At 37.9% G+C, this 22,092-nt stretch overlaps 1 protein-coding gene and 1 long non-coding RNA gene across 2 annotated transcripts in view; both read right to left on the bottom strand.

Annotated features, from left to right (window-relative positions):
- The window catches only part of SPATA13 (spermatogenesis associated 13), a 169,233-nt gene extending 159,090 nt beyond the window's left edge, over positions 1-10,143 (bottom strand). Inside the window, exon 1 of the mRNA XM_017730766.1 lies at positions 10,053-10,143. The gene's annotated coding sequence lies outside the window, so the exon portion shown is untranslated. The remainder of the gene's footprint in view (positions 1-10,052) is intronic.
- Positions 10,144-16,611: 6,468 nt separating this feature from the next.
- On the bottom strand, positions 16,612-17,937 carry LOC108445857. Its single transcript, XR_001860884.1, has 2 exons — positions 17,823-17,937; positions 16,612-16,934 (listed from the first exon to the last, which is right to left on the bottom strand). It is a non-coding gene; the product is annotated as an uncharacterized LOC108445857 (long non-coding RNA).
- Positions 17,938-22,092: the final 4,155 nt, after the last annotated feature.

Raw genomic sequence — 22,092 nt, 5'->3', positions numbered from 1 at the left:
GGGGGTCTTGTCCCATTCCATTCACTGGTACAGATGTTGCCATCAGACCAATAAACACTGAGTTATGAACAGCGCCTCTCAGCTTTGCACTTGTGCATACTGAAGAACCACAGCAGGATTTTTATCTCCAGGCTTTAACTCAGCACTATGCAAATTAATGTCGATTTTTATCCCAATAGTGAAAATTAAGAAAATAACCTAAGAATATGGAATATACCTTCAAGCTTTAATGGAGGAAGCATGAAAATCATCTGATGCTTCTAAATACAGCTTCTGCAGTTCAGGGAAAGGCTCATTGAATACAGTATAGGATCTTAGCTAGTCTGCCACTTTATTTTTGCAGTTTTAATAATTTTGACATTAACACCATTAAAGACTAGACAAACTTTACACAAGGTTTAGAATTATAAATACAGCTGATCTCAATCAGAAATTGTAATTTCACTGTAATTGCTGAATCTTCTTTAGGTTAAAGCTATCATATAGATCACTGGCCGTTAAAACTGATGAACGGTTTTTATTCTTTGGTATCACTATAATTAATTTCTAGTAAAGGGACAATAGCAGAGCTGTTCTTCATCCCCTATCTATGGCTCCCTGCCTGTGATCCAGCAGCCCAGATTATCTGTACCAGTCACAGGCAGACTGGACTGTAACAGACACCAATAAACAATGGAACCAGCAAAGCTAAGGGAGGCCAGAAGGAAGAAGAGAGAAAGCAATGATTGGTTTTTGTTAAGCCACTCATGAGTTTGAATAATTAAGGCTAATTCACCACAAGCCAGACTTGATGCTCTCTGCTCTGCATCCTCCCAGCTGCCATAGCAGGTCTACATACAAGCTACTTTCTGGTGTTTAACTAAAAATAAAGCTACTGAAACAAGACTCAGAGCAGAAGTGTGTTCTCAGTAATTTCAGTTGGCATACACCATTTTTTTGAACCATTGATGCTTTGTATTTGTAATGCAATGTTGTAGTTTGCAATGGTTCAAGGATATAAACAAGACTGTTTATAAAGGCAACTCTAATTGATAAAGCTAAAAAATACTTAGGAACTCTCAAGCACATAAGCCCCTTGTCAGTTCTAAATCTCCAAGCAAAACCAAGAGCACGAATCATTGCATTGACTTTAGTGAAATTGAGTAAGTACTTTTCAAGGAAAAGGACAGCTAGGAACTTGAAGAGAACGTTCTCAGAAACATAGTGATAATATTTTGTGCTCTGTGGGAACAGAAATCAGTAATTACTGCTTAAGAACAGTGAGCTCTTAATAGAGGATATAGAATGGAGGAAACAGAACCAATTAATTTTTCTACTGAGTCCATGATTTTTAGTATACATTAAAGTTGTGAATTTTAGTTCCCCAGCTAATTTCTAGAGGCATTTTTCATCCCTCACTTATTGTCAGACATTACACTGTGGCTTTTCTTATATACATATATTTTTGTACATTTCACCGGAGATTTCTGGGGCTTTTTTACCAATTAGCTATGTGAATTAATTCTGCTGCTTATTTCTTGTTTCATTTAACTCCTACAATCTTAATTTGGCACTCTGGATAAGGTATATCATTGTATCCTGGGACAGAAGATCCATGCATCCAAGGCTGGGAAGAGGGGTGATGAGAAGCTCTGTTACAAGGTACAGTCTTCTTCCAAGCGAGTGTTGGCTCACAGTAAGATGGGATGTCAGTCTGTACATAGTATTATCTAATGATCCCAGGTTCAGATCTCTTATTGCAGTGAGGAGGTATTTTTTTTTTTATACACAGCATGCCTAATAATCTACCAAGGAGCTGAAAGAATTAGAGTCACTGTAGCAGTGCTAATCTATTTCCACAGTAATGCTGAAGCTGATCTGACAGGCACCAGAACTAAGCAAGCATGCACTTGCTTTATTAGCCTTTAAAGAAGTTGAATTTAACACTCTTGTGAGCTTTTCTAGTATGAAAAGTACTTTAGTCACAAGAAGGGAGATAGAAAAGTGCTAACAAGTTTAGAGGATGCTATTTAAAGTGCATTCTCCATACAAAACAAGCAGGTTGATTTAAAATGATAACAAGACTAGGCCAGTGGATTTCTATATCTTGTGCTACAGCCTTTACCAACTTGTATTTGTCTGTGGTGTACAAGATGCATGTGCTGTGGAAAGATCACCGCCACCCCTCTGAATACGTTCTTTTTTATAAAATCATAATTCCTAGAGGCAAGCAACTGTGACACTCCACAGGATGCCCCACAGGTTTCTTCATAGACAACAGGTGTGGTGTGTCTAGCTAATGCTGCATGTTCCCATTCCTACAGTGGATTTTCCTATTGCAGGCATGATCTGTTTTGCCACGTTTCAGAGTGGGCAGAGAAGGGGCAGTAACAAATGTCATATGAGCTCTGATCACATCTGCTCATATCAAACTGCTCATATGACCTCGATTGACCTTGATAGGCTTTGCATGCAAGAGAGCATTTACATAACAAGCTGAACAGGCAGTGCACCACCACTAATGTGTTAAATAAGTCACCGAGTGCTTTGCAGCACTAGGCGTGTTTTCCAAGCTAACATATAGCTACATCCAGGTTTTAAAAGACAAGCAGTTTTCCTGAATGCCCTATGACACGGCATGCCCAGCTCCTCTCCAGAGGAGGATGAGGAATGTGCTGCCTTTTCCCTGAGCCACCCAGCGTGGAGACCTGTCAAGTTCCCTCCCGAGGTCAGGATAAGGAGGATGCAGCTCCTGGCTTCGAAGGAGTGGGGTCAGCAAGGAGCTGGGCCCCTGCTCCCACCCCTATCACCCTGACCCTCTGTGCCAGTAGTGTGCTGGCTCTGGAGAGGAGCTCAACACCCTTCTGCTCATCCCTGTACCTTTGTGAAGCCTGATATTGAGCAGAAAACATGGCAGAATAGCTTGCAGAAAGGTTTTAAAAACCAAACGCCCTGAATAAGGTATCTCTTAATCTAAACTAATTTTGTTCAACTAATTGTAAATTAGTGCAATTTAAGCCCATTATTGTGTGCCAATTTTGTTTCAAATTAGCCAGGATGCAAGAGTGTGGATGAGAAATGTCTAGTGCTGCAGCACACCTCTGTGGTGTGCTATACAGTAGCTGTAGGAGATACAAAACCTCAATCCAGGGCAACACCTGTAGATTATACAAAAACTAAGTGGAGGCAAAACCCATTAATGCAACCAGAAATGTGTGCATGAACTAGCACCACTCAGTGGGGCTCATGGCACTGAAAATTCTTCTGGGCAGCATGGAAGCAAACAAAATATATTTTTAAACAGTCAAGCATCAAGTGGTTTGGAGATGCTTAGTCCCTGTGAGCCTCTGTAGGGAATGTGTCTTTGCTTTCTTTCACAAAAGAGTAACAGCTTCTATCAGTACACATTACAATGTGTTAGGTGCTTATAACCCTTGAGAAAAGGACAATCAGATTTTAGTCAGGTAAAAATGAACATTATTTCTCTGAATTTCCCTCTTTTTTTCCCCCTTTAAAAATATTTACAAAAGGATTGTTTTTCTAAAGGTACTCATAATTAAGATTAATCATAAATCTGCTTCTGCATCTGGAATAAACTAACAAAATATTTTTCAGTTACTTGTTATTGAAAGTTCAGCACTAAAACAGTACAACTTTTTTCCCTAAGGTTTCAAGATAGATTCATATGGTAAAAACCACAGCTGAACACGCAGTCTGAAAATTGTTTATGATCTGTCCCAAAGGTTTAAATCTTCCCATCTAGATAAACAGTTGAGAGCAAAGAAGTTGTGACCAGGCAAATGAAAATAATAATTTGTTTTTCAAGTATTTATGGGGACAAAAATCTTCCATTTGACTCTAGTTAATGTACCGTGTAGTCACTGCCCATGATAAACCAGGAGAATTCAAAGAAAATTATCCCAATTTTATTTGCAAGAAAAATTTCCAGTGCAATTGTTTTGTCCACCTGACAATTTCTAAATCACTTTTATATCATGCACAAAAGTGTAAGAAAGAAAAACATGCAATGTTAGACTCTAAGACAGTGAGTAAAAATGTCACCTTTCACCCTACCTGCAATCAGAAGAAAAAAGCCAACCTTAAGTTTTGCCACCTGCTTTGAAATTCAGAAAAGGCACCAACGTCAACCCCACAAATGCCAAGATATGTAATAGTTACACAGAACTTCCCATGGCACTTGAAGGGAAAGGGAAACCAAAGTTTCCATTGCCTTATCGAAGAATTACTGCAAAATATAATTTATCAGCCAAATGAGAAGAGCTAGAAGGCAGTAAATACTCATGATTATTCTCTGGATTTGCAGAAGTCAGTAGCAAAACTTCCATTGATTCAAGCACCCATGCCTTCACTAGAAAAGAAGGGAATGTAGAGTTGGAGGAGGAGCTTTCTGCTTTTGAATTTTCACTGGATAATTAGTTAAGCTTCAATAATTTTCAATACAGGTCGTAACTGCTTCAAAGGGCTATGCTCACATGATCAATGTCTTTTGCAGACAGTGTTGCACCACAGGGAATAGTCAACATAATTATGTGGAAGAGTTTGGCTCAAATTTATAGTTCTGAGAGCTCAGGTTAAAAGAGATTAGATTTCAGAGTTGTCTAAATCAGGTGCCTAGAATTGCCTCTTTTTTCTTAGCCTTTTGTAAAACAAAATAATGACAAAAAAATAATTTTTGCTCATAGAGGGCTGCACACTTTCCAGCACTGCTTGAAGTTCTCTGACTGACACTGCTCTGAGACATTTCAGTACAAGTAGCAAAGGCCAGAGGAGTTCTCACTTGAATATCCTTTACCCTACAGAAGTTCTCTCCACTTGACTGCACCCGCTGGAGTGATGGAAAAAACACTTTTTACCATAGGCAAGAGCAATGAAGTTGGCAGCTAGAACTGATGTGTATGATACTGCCTGTCCTGGGAGGCTGTTTCCAGGGCTTCAGTGTTTGCCAGATGTCAGCTGCTGAGGCAGAGAGCTCCCACACAGGATGTCTCTCTTCAGCTGAATTTTTGGTGTGAAGTTTTCACCAAAAACAGGTCCCCACTTTTTTCAAACTGAGACCATGGAAAATGTTACAGTCTTCTCAAGAGTTCTCGTTAAGAATCTCTAGCAGCTCTTTCTTTGGGGCACAGATTTGAAATGCACGGTTAGTGGATTGTCTGGCCCCAGGCATAGGATTTGGTGATTGTACAGAAGTGAGTACACCCTCTCCTGTATTCTTACAACTCTCTTTATTGATGAACTGGAAAAAGCTGGATTTGAGCATAGAGTGATAAGAAAAGCAAGGAGAATTACAGGAACAGAATAAAAGCAACTGGGTGAATGTGGCAGAGGGAGTCAAACAGCCAAAGAAGAAAAGGGCCTATTTGCCCAGAATGGACAGATTTAAGAAGGGAAAAAAAAAAAAAAGGAGAAAAGTTCAAGGTGAAAACATTTGTAACAACCAGAAACCCAAATTATAGGGCTTAGAGCTGATACTAGATTTCTGTACCAGTAAGACAATTCTTTCAGACATTAATAAGCACCACATGTTTTAAAAGCTGTTCAACAAGAGGTAGAAACACACTACCAGTATCATTTACTCCACAAACTCTGGATATGGATGTATGTGCTTCAAATGCTGGCAGTATCAAGGTTTAAACCACAATGATGACTCAATAGAATATCAGTACATCTCTGAAGGACAAATTAACAAGAAGAACAAAAAGGTATCCATGCACTCCCTCTGGATGTGTGAGTTCCTGTTTTAAAGGGCAGGAATATAGGAAAGAGATAAATTTTTAAAGTTGAGAAATGAGGAATCAAATAGAAACCATGCAACCTTGCTCTGGCACAGCAGACTCCTGAGCTGTACTGCTGACACAGAAGAAGGGAACCCCAAACCCAGCATCTGGATTGAGTCCTTTCTACCACCCTAACATCACTAAAAGAGCTCCTCAGTCATCTTTCCCCAAACTGAAGACTTTTTAGCAGTGATATTTTACCACAGAAACTAAGGAACTTTCTGTAAGGCTTTTTTTCCCCATTCCTATTATATATTTAAGGCTATTATTTCATATTTTGGGCATCACTTAAATCCTCAAAGCCATTTCCTATCAGATTTTATCCATTCCCTACTGCCCTTTGAGGTACCTAGTTCTCCTAGAAGCCTACATTTTTATTGATAAAATCTCCATGTCACTGACACATCTGCTGCCAAATATGCACCATATGCTTCTCTTTCTCTCCAGGCAAAACAGTTACCTGAGCTGTGAAGTTACACAGTGCAGTATCATTTCATGAGTCTTTTGCATCAGGAAAATATTATTTATAACTGTTTTCCTTACAGAATCTAATAATTATCCTAATAGGCATGTTTCTATCAGTAAATTAAGTCCAGTGAAAACACACGGTACATGCATGACTAGAGAGCTCTTAATTAACTTTCAGATAATTAAACCCCTTTCAGATGATTAACCCAATTTTGGGATTTATATGGACACTGTAAAAAAATATGCCAGGAGGTAACAAAAACATTATGAATATTCATTCCTAAATTGCTCATCACAAACCACTACAGAGGCCAGGAGACATCCCACACTGTCAGTCTTCTGCGGGGACTTGTATTATCAAGCTTGCCGAAAAGATACCTTTTATACAGTAACCAGACTTTAACAGGGGTAAGAAAATGTTGTTATTATTCATACTAGTTTCTTGTTTCTTATACTGAAGCTGTTCTTATCTTAAATGTATACATTTTTCCAAATTTATTAAACCTAATTCAGTTCTGATGCCATCCCTGACCCAACTGGCACAGTGTAATTAGTGAGTGCAATTTTTATATACAGATACTGCAACAGATGGTAGACTCAGGATTTATACTTTGAACTAGCACAAAATATTTAATTAAAGTGTGATTTCATTCAAAACAACCCAACCCTGGCATAATAAATCTTATACTTGAATGGGAAGTTGATGAACTGGACACATATACATCACCAATATTATTTCAATACCTTTACAGCAATTTGTTTTAAAATCTTATATCTGAAGTAAACTAAAACTGAATATTTCACCAATACTAATCTTCTTCAAAAGATAAGGAAAACATGAAAATATATTCAGTTCTATTCAGGATTCACAATACAAGCTAATGAAATTCAGTCCAATAATAGGGTCACTAATGCAGGCAACCTCCTTTCCTGTAGCCTCCGTGTCTACTCAAAGTACAGTTCTGTCATTCCTGAATTAGGCACATAAATAGAGTAGAAAAAATAAAAGAATAAGACGGATCAAGTCAGGTTTCAGTTGCCTCTGAAATAATTTTTACAATTCCCACCATGTATTTTTTTTTAAATCTTTTTTTAATTAACTACAGCACAGAAGCAAACAAGCACTAAATCCATTGAAATCCTCAATCCTCCACCTAAGGAGTGATACTTTTCCAGATCTGATAGACTGAAAACATCACCCCAGACCTAAACTAATTTCAAATTAGTGAGGAAGTTACTGCTGTTACCAGGGAAAATCAATGAGGCACAAGCTCTCTGCAGCATAACGAAGTTACTAACAGAGCTAGCAAAAGCAGAACTCAAATGCAGATCTTGCAGTTCTACTGAAACAGGGTATACCGACATTCTCCCCACACAAATAGAGCAGTTTGGTAAATTAGTTAATAGGAAAACTCTGCTAATGTATGATGGGTATTCCTTTTCAGAAGGAGCCTTGTCTAAGTCAATACCAGGTAGCTAAGAAGCTGGATGTACAAGGATTTCCTCTGGCCAGAAACAATGTAGTTGACATATGAGATCTTCCTAAGGATGTCCATGTGATTTTAACTTCCCTAATTTTCTCTAAATGAAAGGAAAAAGAACACCAACAAAAAATACACCAAAAAAACACTCTCAAAAGAAACTCCAGGCTATTATTACTACTATGTTTAATTGCTGTCCAAGCAATATTTCAGCAACTGTTGAGTAGCAACATACTACCAACTGTGGTTTGGCAATTACAGAGACATGGTTATCCAAGAGTATTCAGCTATTCTTATGTGGCTATGCTGCTCTTTGCCTCAGAGGAGTGCTCCTCCCCAGCACATTTCCTGGTAGCGTGGAAAAGCTCACTCTTTGTTTCTGTCAAACCCTCTTCTTCTGACAAGTGGAGGACAGTTCCAGCATTTCCAATTTGAGCATTGAGTTGTCTTCACCTTATTTGAACCCAATTTTCTTTTTGTTTCCATATTATTTTCACTGCTAGCCTCCTCTGAGGATCATTTTCAATAACAAGACCCATATGCCCATATGCCAGGGTTTAACAGCTAAATGGAGTGAGAAAATCTTCAATTAGCTGAAAGTGATTTCAGCCAGGTAGGCTGAGAAATGTCTACTGACTGAAAAGCTGCAAAAGCTAATGTATCAGTCATTACATTTTCTAATTATTAAATTCAAGCTGAACACAAAATATTTTGTACCATTAATCAAAAAACAAAACAAACAAACAAAACCCCAACAAAACAAAACAACCAACCAAAAAATGAAAACCAACAAAACCAAGAGTAATAAAGCCAATTATTCAAATACTGGAATTGTTTTGGATAGTAGGAGACCCAGTCATGTTAAGACAGTGGTAATGAATCACTGCACTAAATCAAACAAACTGTCCAGCTTCCAGCATCAAATAACTGCTTGCATTTTGGGTGTATTAAAAGAAATACTCTTATTCTCAGTGATCACTTACAAGCAGTTTCACAAGCAGCCTTTGCAAACTTTCCTTGACATTATTAGGAAAATGACAAAGAACAGAGAGGGGATTTTAAATACATTTAGATGAACAATTACCTGATAGCCTTTTCCAAAACAGAAATAATCCTTCTCAGTATGGTTTATAATTATTTATATTGCAGTAATGTTTAGAGATTTAGTCACAGCACAGATTCCCTTTGTGCTAGACACTGTACAGGAACAAAAAGACAATCCTTGTCTTGAAGAACTTACAGGCAAGCACGTGGTTATTTGCTAGACAATGCATTTTAGACCATAATTGCCTCATTTGTTCCAACCCTGATCATCTCTCATCTTTCTTAATGGAATCAAGGTATTGACATTGCAGTTGCTGGGTACAGAGTATGGATTTATGAGACCATATGCACAGTTGTAATGGGAGGGCTGCAGTTATTGTTGAATTTTTGATTTAGAAAGCATATAACTTCTTTGGTTTTGATATACTAAGCAGTAACTGACAAGTCAGGTACTTTTCTCTGAAAATATTTAATAGACAAAGCTTATTCAGCTTCGCTGGCCATGAGCTTCTGTGCATTAAGCCATCTGCTTTTATGGAAGAACGGGAGAGGAAAGAAAGCAGGTCAGTTGTCAGTAGATAGAAGTCAAATAAAACTCAGTTTGATTAAGTAGAATGTGAAAATATAAGTTAATTGAGACAAAAGCAAATTAGAGTAATTGTCTACTGTCACTTCTGAACATTATGGCTTATCATTAATGCACACCATATCTGTGCAAGAGCACCCTCAATCCTTGCCTGCAATAGCTGCACATTGTAATTTTTATTATTGCCTCAGGGGTTTACTAAAACTTTTCCTTGGCAAAGCAGCAGAATTTCAACAAAATTATGTCTAATCACATTTCTTAACTCCAGTCAAAGACTAATTTGTCCTGTTCTGTTTATCATTGCAGAAGATACAAATTTCATCTCTTAATTGTGTTCTCTTTTGTTCTCTCTACTGATTCCAGAAGCAAATGACATTCTTTTCTTAAACAGAATTGAAAAACCTTTGTTTCCATGATATTCAAGAGGAGTTGTTCAGTCACTTTCACAGAAGTCGGAATTTCCTCATGAGCTTGAAATATGGCAAATTTGTGGTTAATTCTTTAAATTTTCTCTAAATCAATTTATTCTATTTTTTTCTCTTTTCTCTAAATTCTTTACAGTTAAAGACAAATCATGTTTTAATCAATCTTAGTTACAGAGAGCACATATTTTTTACAAGCTGATGTCGTCTCTCAGGACATTTTTACTTCACCAAGGAAATTCTCCCTTTTGTCAGTACAGAAAACACTACTCACCACTGCCCATCTTCTTCTGCTTTACTCTATCCTTCATCAAATCATACTCTCAAATGGGAGTACTGGCACCCTCCTGAGTAATCCTTCACGTCTTGTCCTTAAAATTCTCTACTCTTGCATTTAACTGTGGAGAAGAATAAGGTCACGAGAACTTTAAAAAGAAAAGAAAAGAAAAGCAAAACCCACAACAACACTCTACACTGTTAGATTTCTAAGTCAGTTTCTGCAAGAAAAAAACCTGCTCTTTTATTGGCTTTGCAAAGGAATTAGCATGCAATTGAACGTCATCATCTTTGCCAAGCAAATAGCTGTAGATATACATTAAACACTCCTAAGTCTCTTCAATCCCATTTAGTCTCCACCTGTCTCTCGAACTGAGCATCCCATTCAGGCAGAAGCACAAATCCACACTGAGTAATAGAGAATACAAATCTGTGTATTTCAAACACACAACTTTTGCCTCGCTGTTCTCACTCTTTGCATGAAAAGTACAAAGAGTCAAGAGATATGGCAAAACAGACACCAGTCAAACACAGCTGCATTTAGCTTAAGAAATAGATGTTTTCCACAAGTTTTCTTGCTTTTACAGGCTCAGCCATATGGACAAAGCAGAGGTTGACTGGTTCTGAATACAAGTATTTATATGTATTCTTGTGCATATTTCACTGTATATAGGTATATATGCTGCTGCATGCCAGACAACTTCAGAGCAGAAAAAGACAGTGTTCAGTACCCAGTGTGGTGTTAATCCTCTTTTGAATCAGATGTGAGTTTTGAATCTGTCACTCATCATAGATATATTCACAAACATATGTGATGCATTTGCTGCTTGTACAAGAAATATTCTACCTGAACAACAGAAGTCAGAATAACAGCAGTGGGATTGTTCATAAAATAGCTCATTATTTTACAGAAATTTTACCCCACAACCCATAGCATCTTTCTCACATATTTTCATATGGCAAAATACATCTGAACACCTAAGTTCTAGAAAGTTCTTCCTGAAACATGTCACTCAGGACTTAGAATCTTTCAAAGTCATGAAAAGCAACACTGCAGGAAGCAGCCAAAGATCATGGTTTTCCTTCTGCTCCCTAGGGGCTCCTCTATTCCCTGGGCTTCACAGACAGACCCAACCATGATGCCAAGCCACAATTGCCAGGCCTCCATCCCTTCACCTCCATCCCTTCACCAGGACAATGGGGTACCAGGCATTCCCCTGCTCCTTCTCCTCACTGACACACAGCGCTGTTTTTCCAGTGTTGAAAGTAATGGACCTAATTAATGGTGAGCCCATTAGCTGCACTCCTTCTGCCTTTGTTTTCTGCCTGCAAACTTATCAGTAGATGCTACACCTCCAACAACACCCCGTTAAAAAAACCCCATGATTTTAAAAAAGAAACATGATGTAAAATAAAAACAACTTACCAAACACCACCAAAAACTGCTGCTCTTTGTGGCTAATTGCTTACTTTATGCTGGGGTTGGGGTTACATTAAGGTGACAGGGAACCTGGGGGTACCAGTAGGACCTGCTGGGACACCCATGGCCACTTCCCACCCACCCACAGTCCTGGGGCAATGAATCCATTCCCCTCAGAGGTGTGCGGTGCTCTGGCTGGGGCTGTGGGAGAGATGCCAAGCCCTGCTCTGCCACCCCGGGGGGAGCCCTGGCCCCCACTACACCCTGAAGGTTTCCTGCAGTTATAACTTTTTGAAAAGTATGACTCATATGTCTCAGAGTTGTAGCTTTGCCCCGCTTTTAGAATTTTTGTTTTCATTAATTAATTCCTTCATCAATTTGCTGCTGTGCTGCCCCAAGCGATGGCTGTCATGAGGTCTTGAAAACTGAAGAACATACAGGGACTCCTTGTTCCTCGAAGTCTGAAGCCAAAGAGGCATCTCCTAGCAGTAACTGTGGCTTTCCACAGAAATCCCCACTCCAGCATGCACATCAACCACCTGAGCAAGGAACTTGTTGACATTTTTGCCTCATGATCAGGAGTTAAAGAAAGAAGCACCTCACTTGCACATACAAATCCATATCAATAAAATCTAGCACAAAATTTAAACATTTAGGACAACATCTCTGTCAGAAACACCTATTCTTTCATTCTTTTACTCTGAGACACCTAAGATCAATGAAGGAATATTTCTTGACACCTTTTTACCCACATTGTAAAACCAATAGCTGATTTTAGTGTTACTTTGCATTTCCCTTTTATTCCTTAGATCACACTGCTTCCTATCAGCAAAGAGATGAGGATAAAAGAAAACAAAAAATCCTTGGCTAGTTATTTTAATGCCTAAACTGCAGAGCATTTAATTATTTTCAACACTGTTTTACCATAATCAGGTGGTTCCTAACCAGTTTTCAAAATATAAGCATCTCACAAAAGTACAAAGTTTTCAGGGTTTGAGCTATTTTGGATATCAGGGTTTCTATGCTTTTCTGAGCAAGAACTCTATAAAATTAATCACATATTTTCTCTGTCAGAGCAATGACACGTCTTGATCCCCATACTTTCCTTCAAACAATCTTTTAAATATCTACATTTCTCAGAAATACAGTCAGAGGTTGTTATTACAATTACTGCTGGGTTTGGCACATCTCTTCCCACTACAGCAATATTTATTAATAGTTTACATGCTGTTTTTCCAAATCTTGTAACATATCTTACAGGCATTAGAGTAAATGTATTTGCTGCATTGACAGCATTGCAGCAATTATATTTTGACTGTTATAGTCAATTTTCCATCTTTTACTGTAACAAAATTAAAATTTAATCAGAATGTCAAGATTGAAAACAACCCTGGCAAGAACTTGCTCTACAGAAGTCTCATTAAGAAGCAACAGAATGCCATACCTTTGACAATTACAGGGGCTTGGGGTTTTTTTTTGCTTTTGAAAAAGACAACTCTTCTTCATTATTTTAAAAAGCCTTTGTTGTGGCAAGTAATGAAAATTATATTGATCCTCTGACTTGTCTTGTAGATGAAGGTGTCTTTGATCATGTAAGTATCATGAATTCCCATGTCAAAATTTTCCCTCTCCTATTCATGATCCCAAAGTACAAGCAGTTGCTTTAGGAGAATAAGAGTGACATTTCAGCTTAAGGAGATCATTAGATACTGGTTCTTAAGGGCAGTTTCCTTTAAAAAAGAATGCAGAAAAAGAATTAAATATCTGTGACATGAGTTATAGTGAAACCACTTGTACAAAGGAAAGACAATCACTCTGTAAATTATAAGGTTCTCAGCAAATGCATTTTCTACTTTCCCATGGGCAAGACAAATGATATTGTAAAAACTGAAGACTGTACTTCAGTAAGAAGTAAAACTTCAGTATTTCATTAAAGCCAAAAGTAAGCATCCAATGCAAGACTGCAAGGCAACACCTCAGCCTTATGCCTCTGCTCACTGTTCTCAAAATGGAAAGATATCCCTGATTTCCCAGAGAATGTATGATGGGATTCACCCAACCTGACTTTGAGCTTTCTGAAAGTTACTGCCTAAATCTAAGTTAGTCATGTAGAGTCATAGAATCCTTGAATCATAAAACATCTCAAGTTGAATGGCACCCATAAAGATCATTAAGTCCTACACCCTGCTCCTTGCAGGACTACCTGAAACAAACTCATATCACTAAGAGTGTCATCCAGACACTCCTGGTACTCTGACAGGCTTTGTGCCATGACCACTTCCCTGGAGAGCCTGTTCCAATGACTGACCACCCTCTGAGTGACTCCTCTGATAGTTAATGGAGAAAACCAGGTATAGACAGAAGGTGAATCATCACATCTTCCATTTTTATTATTTATTTTGCTCAGCTTCCACACTTACATGGCTAATCACAGCTAGCCATCCTTATCAACATGACAGGCAACAGAAGCATCTAAAAGAGAAAAACCCAAGAAAGGAACTAACCCTATTTTTTTGTGCACTAAAAGTACAGCAGCTCCCTTCTGGGCAGCTAAAGTTAGGAAAGATGACATTCATTACTTATGTCCATCTCCTGACTTTTGAATGTAATATGAGGACATTTCATCTCAAACTTGCATAGCCTCAGTTCTCTTTAAAAGCCATGTAAACAGGACTCAGAACCCAGTTTCTTATGCAATAACAAACAAACTGAAGGATCACACAGGACCAAAGGATGCTTAATACAGAAGGAAACAAATATGTATAAAAAGAAATGGGTTTATGTAATAAATACAGATGTATGTAATAAGGTGAAAAGTTTTATGTAGAGCATTTAGTGTCCCTTTCATACTCCTTGAATGACTTGTTTCAGGAAAAACAGACTTCATTATTCATTGCCTATGATGCTCTAAGCAGTAGTCAAAAGCTGCAGGGATTATGGACAAAATCTGAAACTGCTGATTAGAAAGTGCTATAGCAGGCTATACCAGACTAGTCAGAATTGGCAAAGAGTATCAGAGAAAGGGCTTTAGTATTCAAAAATACTCTTCGAAGTAGACTCTTAATTTTAAATATCTATTAAATTAAGAACTACTCACACCTCCGGTAAGAAAATGAACGCACAAAACGAAGTCTGTTCTTAGAAAGAAATGAAAGGATTTTTGAAAATCAGTCACATTAATATTTATACCCATAAGAGACAGTCATTTTCCAATTACCATGTAGGTAGAACAGCAGCTCATATTGAATTTCAGAATGAAAATGCACACCATGCCATGCGATTTCTCTAGTTCCTCTTTCTAAATGGCTAATAGAAAACCAGGTGGAAAATTGCTCATTGAAGCTAATTAGCCTTCAGTTATCACCAGTTACATTTCCAGCTGTTCTGCTTCATCCTAGACTTCTTAATTTATTCATCTGGCATATTCAGATCTGTTTCCTCCATATGCATGTGCTCATAACAAGAAAAAGGAAGAAGTCCTGTTTCTGGGGAATTAATCCCTCATCTGTCAGATTCCTAATTGCAACTTCGTCAGTAATTGAGTGCTTGTAAGCATGCATTTGACAGTAAATACATTTCTTGCTGTTCAGGGATATATAGTTCATAGAACTCATGAATCTGTATCACTTGGAAAATCTAAGGTATACATTCTTACCATTTCCTTTACAATGAAGGTCAGATAAGCCCTGATATACCTCAAGACTGTAAAATTAAGCTCTTAAGTAAAAGACTAAGAGCTCACTAGTCTCTACTATAAGCATATTAATTAAGAGAATACTACTCATAGCCCTTTGCAGCTAAAAAAAGAAAAAATAAAGCTTGGTTTTTTTTTCTTTTATACGGCATTTAATGAGACACTCTGTCTTTAAAAAACCAGAAGAGAAAATTAAGTAGTCCTCTTACATTATGAAATGTACCCAAATAATATTAATTTCCTCAAATGTAGAAATTATTTTAACTTGCTGTGTGCATATGATTTTAACTTTTTCCATATTGATCTTGAATATGGAAAATTTGAACAGTATTTTTCAAAGCAATTAATTAGATAAGCCACTTGGGTTTTTTCTGTTTCCTAACTGGATGCCAATTTAATCAACCATTTAAGAGCAAATTCAGAATAAAGGTTTATGAAACACTACTTATTTGAATGATTAAAATTAACCTTCTGTGAATGTCTGTGCAAAGAAAACTCTATGGCTCAGATGTCACACAAAAATGAACATAAGAGCAGCACGATATGAGGAATCATATGTAAATTACATGCACACTACTGCATTTGTCAGTAGTTGCACCCACTGCCCCAAGGGAAATCCCCACACAGCCCTTCTTCCTTCACACTGCATGCACAGCATGATTGCCAGAGGCTCTGGCATTACTTTTTTACTTTTTACTGAAAGAAGAGGGAGGTCAGCCCATTATACCACTTCATTCCCACACTTCCTCCTGGGCAAACTGGCAAGAAACAGACTGGATGGGTGGTCTGCGAGCTGGGTAGGGTAGGAAACTGGCTCCCAGAGCACTTGGAGGGCAGTGACCAATGCTTCTTCCTTAGGCTGGCAGCCTGTCACATGGGGGATTGATCCCCCGGTGACTGGTACAAGGCCACACACTGCTCAACATCTTGCTTGCGAACTCCCACTCTGCAGCCTTAGCTGTGCTTTGTTGAGTTTATTTGAATGAATTACTAATATAATTTTGCAAGCATTACTTAGAATTTTCACGTTGAAGAACTAAACTATATATCTATAACTATGCAATATCGTCAAACATATATTTTCCAATTCTAAACATGCAATACTTGACTAACCTGTAAGTGGTAATTACAGTTCTAAAATAAGGTGCCCAAGTCTTTCTTTCCCTTTCTTAGCTGACTGTACGGAATCTAACAGGTAGTCCAAATTTCAGTGTTGTTATTGTGCTAATAACCAGAAGTGGCTTTCTTGGGCCTGCACATAAGAGCAGTCATACTGGTTGACATCTTGGTGCCTCTCCTGCCACCTAGAACTGTTACAAACTGCCTGCCATCTGGTCTGTGGGAACTTGGCATCCTCTTGGATTTTGTGTCCCCTGTGACTCCTGCCCCCTTTTCTCAGTATCATTTCTCTGCAAGGGGTGAAGAAGCTGCAACAAACTTACCTGTGGCTAAGTCTCCAAAGAGTTCTGGAGGAGGAAAGGTAGCTGCTCCACAAAGGTAGAGGAACAGAAGTAACAGACCAACACCCACTCCTCTTTCCAAAAGAAGCATAAGGAAGCAGTGAAGGTGAAAAGTCAGAATATAGACCGCTTTTGCCTTCTGTTGGGTGAGACTTGCTCTTGGTCCACCTCAGAGGTTTCAGAAAAGAAATGAAAGGTGTATTTGTAACTTCCGCCTATGAGAGGAAGGTGGGGAGGACAGATTTTTTCCCTCCATTTGCCTTCCTACCCCGTGAGAGTTGGAGCCTTGCAGGTGTCTCTCTGCAGCTAAGGAGAATGATGGAGAAGGATACTGTTACGTTCCCAAAGGAAAGACAATATCTACAGATGCCATAATACAAAACATGTGGCTTTGCCTAAATATAGGAAGTAATTACATTAAGGAAGAGTTGCAAAAGGTAGCCAGAACAAGAAAGTGCAGTGCATGTGATTTAGTTAGTTGAGGGCATCCAGAAGCTTGATCCTAAATATTAGTGGACATCAAAATTGCTGGAAATGAGCTAGATCAAAATCTTCTAGTTCTACCCATGGATAGATTAGACATATCGAAGGCAGCTATCCTTAAGTCCAGAATGGACAAATAATTGAGTAACACAGTACCAGTGAGTGATTTTTAGATGTGTCTGGTATGAATAGCAGCCATATAAATCTAAGAAAAGTTTCCATGTGTTTTATGTGAATATATTTGAAATTTATTCAGTTCCCTTTGAATCACTTCACACTAAAAAAATTGCATTGCACTAACATTGACATATTAAGATATGAATAAAAGGAGTGTGTAGTAATGAGGAATAAGGGACTGAAAATCATTACCAGTATTACATGACACATATGAACAGAAAGCCAAATAATTGTGCCTGTCAGTGAAGCAGAGATGTCTCATAATGATATGTATGCATACATTGTAATCAAACCAATGCTAATATATTCCAAAGTAAAAGGATTATAGACATCTCATCAGAGAACTCTGTCATTCAAACCTGTGAATCCTATTTACACCTGGCTTACAGAAATTAAAATTCATAACAAAAACCGTGTGAACATTTTCTCGTTTAATTAAAATTAAATGTGTTATTCTCTGCTCCAAGCTACCTTACATGTACTCTATAAAACTGAAAAAAAGAAAACTAAATTCTTAAGCTAACAGCAACTGACCTGGTTATTGTAGATCAGATTCTGATCCCACTGGCTGAATATCTCTTCTGTCATCTGTGCAGATACAGAGATCAATGAAAATGTTAATTAATGTTTATTTTCAAAAGAATGTTGAAGATCAAGAGATGAGCATATCAGATTAAAAGTATATTGCATTTTTCTTGAAAAATTATATACTAAATATGTCATATTAAAATACTGCATTCTTTTGAATAAAATGCATTAATTTTATCAGTGTATTTTAAACTGGTATGTTTATAGCTTACGTATTTAATAAGAAAGGATGTTAAAAAATCAAATTCATAAAAACTAAACACCTACCTAGAAGACAATAAAATTATTACTCTCCTGATAGACACAACATTTTAACTGCCTTCTTTAAGAGGTAGTTGGCTTAAGCAGATAAGAAAAAAGCAGAAGCCCCTAAAACTACAGTTAGATTGCAAAGTTCCTTGTATTCCTAAACACAGGCTTTCCGATACGATCTGAAATTTTCTTCCTTAAAAATGTAGATGCCAAAGATTCCCTATTGTTCGAAGACAAACAGGGAGGTTTTCCACAACTTAAAAGGTACCAAGAGCTACATCGGCTCAACGCTCTTTGGCTGAGCAGTGGTCCTGCCACCCTCTCCAATTCAACTGGGAAATGGGTTCCAAGTGCTCCTGGGCATGAGGGGGCTGAAGTCATAGCTCCTCGTTCCCAGCAGTTGTTTGCCCCCGGCTCCTATCTTTCCCATGGATTAAAGACATCCTATGAAGCCAGAGCACCATCAAACTGAAAGCTGTGCAGCCAAAATACTGCAGCTCAACCATTCCCTCTCTAAAGAAGCAGCAGCATGTTCACATTATGACTGGTGCTGAGCAGTACAGCACAACCAGATACTTATAAAAAGTCTGTATTGGACACACTAAGCTACTTTTCTATATTGACCCATGCTATTTCAATACCGTATTTCTGATTAGTGGTTTGCATCAAAGATGTTTTGCAATCCCAGGACAAACTAGGACACTGTGATAAGGGCATATCTGAAGAGGTCTGATGACACATGGTTTGTTCCTATAACATCCATCACCATGAAACCAGGGAAGAGGCACTGGCACCTCCAGAGCAGGGGTGGAACCAAAAAACCTGAAGCATGGGCTTAGCTTTGCAAAACACTTTAGGCTTATCATCTGGTACCCCTGTGCTTCCGTCACCCACCTGTAAAACTGAACAACTGCTTCAGTTCCTCTCATCAGTGTGCTGTGAAGAATGAGCGCAGCAGAAAACCCTGTGAAAGAATGAGTAAGGCCTGGTTCTGCTGATGCCATTATGCACTCCTGCAATAGTGTCTGTCAAATGCAGTTGGAATCACTAGGGCACTCTCTGCTGTTATATGACACACAAATGAGACCTAATGAAATTCATAGAAAAAAAAGCGTTCCTCTTCACAATAGCTTCTCAATCAGAAACTCAGGTAAGGGGAACTAATGAACCTTTCTGTTTTCTTCTTTTGAATTTAAAAATGTAGAATGTTACAGATCACTACCTATTTACACCACTGCATTCCTCATTTGCTAATAGCAACACTTCTCCCTGAATCCAGGATTAATTCATGTAGTTAACTAAGGACAATAAAGCAGCTAATTTACTCCTGATATTTAATTAACTTCCCATGAGCTCTTTATGAGTAAAAGGTAAATGCAACTATTGGCAATTTCTGTGTACTGCTGTAGCATGACTACTATGAAGAGCCAGAACTGTTTTTCTGTCTGCTTGTACTTGCAACAATTACATGATAAAATCTGATTTTTACAAAGCCATTATTCTGTTATTATTCCTCTGTCTTCTGCAGTATTCGCAAATGTAAATTCATTTATCGCTACCTATACTAAATATGCAGATTCACCCTGAACCTTTATATCAACTGTTGTGCAAATTCTTTAATAAGAAATCAGCTGTCAATACACAGAAGCCCCTCTCTCCACCTCATGCAGTCTGCAGAAAAATTAAAATGCACTGGAAGCCCCAGTTCTGTCAAAAGACAATTTTTTCTTGAGTAACTTGTTTGATTTTGAATTCTCTTTAATGCCAGGGTTAGGTGATGAGATATTCATGGAAGTGATTTAGAATGAAATAAAATAAAGCTTCTATTAAATGACAATTAGAATGATGCCTCTGTGATGCCAGCCTACCAAACAGGCCAATAAGACAACATGTTCTCAGAAAACGGCAACAGAAAAGCTTTGTTTCAGGGAATTCCTGTGCTTGCTTTCAAGTTTATATTTGAAATAACTGCTTCTGGCATCCCTCCCATATTAATTAAGTATTTGTTACTCCTGAAAGCTATCACGCTTTAATTGACAGGGAAACTTTCACTTCCAAACCTCCTTGCAGATTTAATTCCTCCTCAGAAAGCCGTATTAATCAGCCAAAAAAGATACTTCTGGTCTTATTCTGGAAAACAACATACTGAGCATTGACAGTACAGTTCTTTTTCCCAAGAATTAATAAACAATAAGGAGTTGTTTTATTGTTTTATTGTGTGCCTGACAAATATTGTAAATTCCAATAGATCACCATGTTTCTTGCAGCGATCTGCAAAAGCTTCTACTCTTTGGTTTATTAATATCTGCATTACTCTTATGTTTAAAAAACAGTAATTGTTCATTAATCCTTTATTCAAAACCTTGGTATAAAGTGCAAGCATGGAATAGATACTTCTGTCAAAGTCACCTAAGAAACTTGAAAAAGCTTAAGTTAAACAGGTAAGTGGAAGGAGGGCCTCATCATTCCAAAAGCCAGAGGCTCTCTCCAGACAGTGACAGATTAGAAAGTCTTTTTCTGGTCACAGATTGTGCTAATGGCTTAAGACATTGCAAAAAACCCCACCCCAACCTGACTTCCTCCTTGAATTACTTTAACCCCAGTCCACACACCTGAGTGCTTTGTACCCCTGAGATCTAACTGTGAAGATCCTTCTTTAATCATTTATGGTGATAATGGAAATTCACCTGAACTCAGTAATCCTTTTCAGTCAGTGTTGAACAAATTTCTGTCCCTTCCTTTGCACCATGAGGAGAGGTTACAGTGACCCCCCTGCACTAATGCTGAATTCCTAAGGGCCAGCACTACATTGGGTGGGTGGCAGAAGCCAAGGTAAATCCTCTAATTTAGTGCAGACAACTGGATCTAATGATGTGCCCCGTGACGTCTTTCCTTTCTGCCAAGTGCATGCTGAGGGCACACTAACTCTTCCATGATTTGGCTTTAGTTCGGTAATTTTAAATATTTTGAAATCAGTGGGGCTTGCTAATTTCTGTAGCAGTAGAATTAGGACCTATAGGTCACTTTACAGGAAACATAAAAAGAAGACACAGTATGTAATTTCTCCAGGGAAAAACAGTCGTCACATAATAGTATATGCAGCTGTGACACTGTGATCCTGCATGAAAAGGTTAAAATCAGTCCAGACAGTGCTTAAATGTGATGTTTCCATCTTAGAACGTCAATCAGCTATTTTTCAAGTAACTTCAGACACAAAGTCTGCTGAAGTGAAAGATTTTAACTGAAGCCACACTATTATTAAGGAATTGGAATAGGTACAATGCACTAAGAATGTACAGACCTGTACATAATGAAACTTGAATTTCATTACTTATCTGCTGGATCATCTGTAGCTGGGTCATCTCATTTCAATTCTCTGTATCTGTTTTATCTTCTGCACTTTACCTGCAAAGATCTGTAGGTCTTCGGAACAGGGACCAGAGATAAACTGTCTCCCACGCAGCGCCTTTGAGCACAAGAAGACACTAACAGAGTTCAATTTTTTCTGAGGTCTTTAAAAGCCACAACATAAGTATGTAATAATGACACAGTTTGTAACAGGAATGTAGAATATCAGTTTATTTTATTTAACTGTTTAAAAATAGGTGGATACCTCTAATTATATTAAAATAAGGTTAATAATCCTGTTTTCAGTAGTGGGAAAAGGTTGATTTGGTTGGGATCTGGTCTTGGTTAAATGGTCAAATGCTGAACTGATTCTCTAGGTTTGACATATCCTTTCCTGGAGTAGGAATAAATAATGATGATAAGATTAATTTTTTATCACTGAAACTCACACTAATTGTGCAGAGTGAAACTACTAAATCAGCTCTATTTGTGAAAAAAAAGGGCTAAAACAGAATAACATCAACCAAGGAAATAAAAAGAATTATCTTCTGAAGTTTTTGTTCTCAAAGGAAAAAAACAAAAAAACAAAACAAAACAAAACAAAAACAGATTAAAA

The sequence above is a fragment of the Corvus brachyrhynchos genome, unplaced genomic scaffold, assembly GCF_000691975.1.
Source record: "Corvus brachyrhynchos isolate BGI_N302 unplaced genomic scaffold, ASM69197v1 scaffold363, whole genome shotgun sequence".
NCBI lineage: Eukaryota > Metazoa > Chordata > Aves > Passeriformes > Corvidae > Corvus > Corvus brachyrhynchos.
Note: the sequence above shows the minus strand (reverse complement) of the source record. Positions and strands in the feature narration are given on the sequence as shown.